This window comes from Myotis brandtii, unplaced genomic scaffold (genome assembly GCF_000412655.1).
Source record: "Myotis brandtii unplaced genomic scaffold, ASM41265v1 scaffold561, whole genome shotgun sequence".
In the NCBI taxonomy this organism is placed as follows: Eukaryota; Metazoa; Chordata; class Mammalia; order Chiroptera; family Vespertilionidae; genus Myotis; species Myotis brandtii.
The window spans coordinates 604,643-604,986 of record NW_005370085.1 but is presented as its reverse complement, the minus strand read 5'-3'; the positions used below and the strand labels follow the sequence as shown (position 1 = coordinate 604,986).

Here is a 344-nt window from a genome sequence, read left to right as displayed (position 1 = left end):
CCCCTCGCTTGAATGGGGTCCCCCGCCCCCCAAAACCCAACGCGGAGAACAGCAACCTCAGGTGCAGCAGGAAATCATTCCGTTTGTCCATTTACAGATTCACCTGAACATTCCTTCACGCCCACTCGTCCTTGACTTCCCTGGGCCTTTTCCTCAGTTCCCTCATTGAGTGTGGTTTTTTAAAAAATGCTAATGTGTTCATTTCATAGCTTGGAAAAGGAACACAAATAACCGAAGACGATTTAAAAAAACACACAAACTGACCTGAGGCACTTTCCCCTCAGCGGGCGGAGCGGAGTCCCCGGCGCAGGCGGAGCCGCGCGGTCCGTTTTACGCAGAGGTCC

General features: G+C 52.6%; 1 long non-coding RNA gene across 1 annotated transcript in view; it reads right to left on the bottom strand.

The window, feature by feature from the left end:
- The window catches only part of LOC102250666, a 44,192-nt gene extending 43,854 nt beyond the window's left edge, over positions 1-338 (bottom strand). Inside the window, exon 1 of the long non-coding RNA XR_001364471.1 lies at positions 265-338. This is a non-coding gene — a long non-coding RNA (uncharacterized LOC102250666). The remainder of the gene's footprint in view (positions 1-264) is intronic.
- Between the last annotated feature and the right edge of the window lie 6 nt (positions 339-344).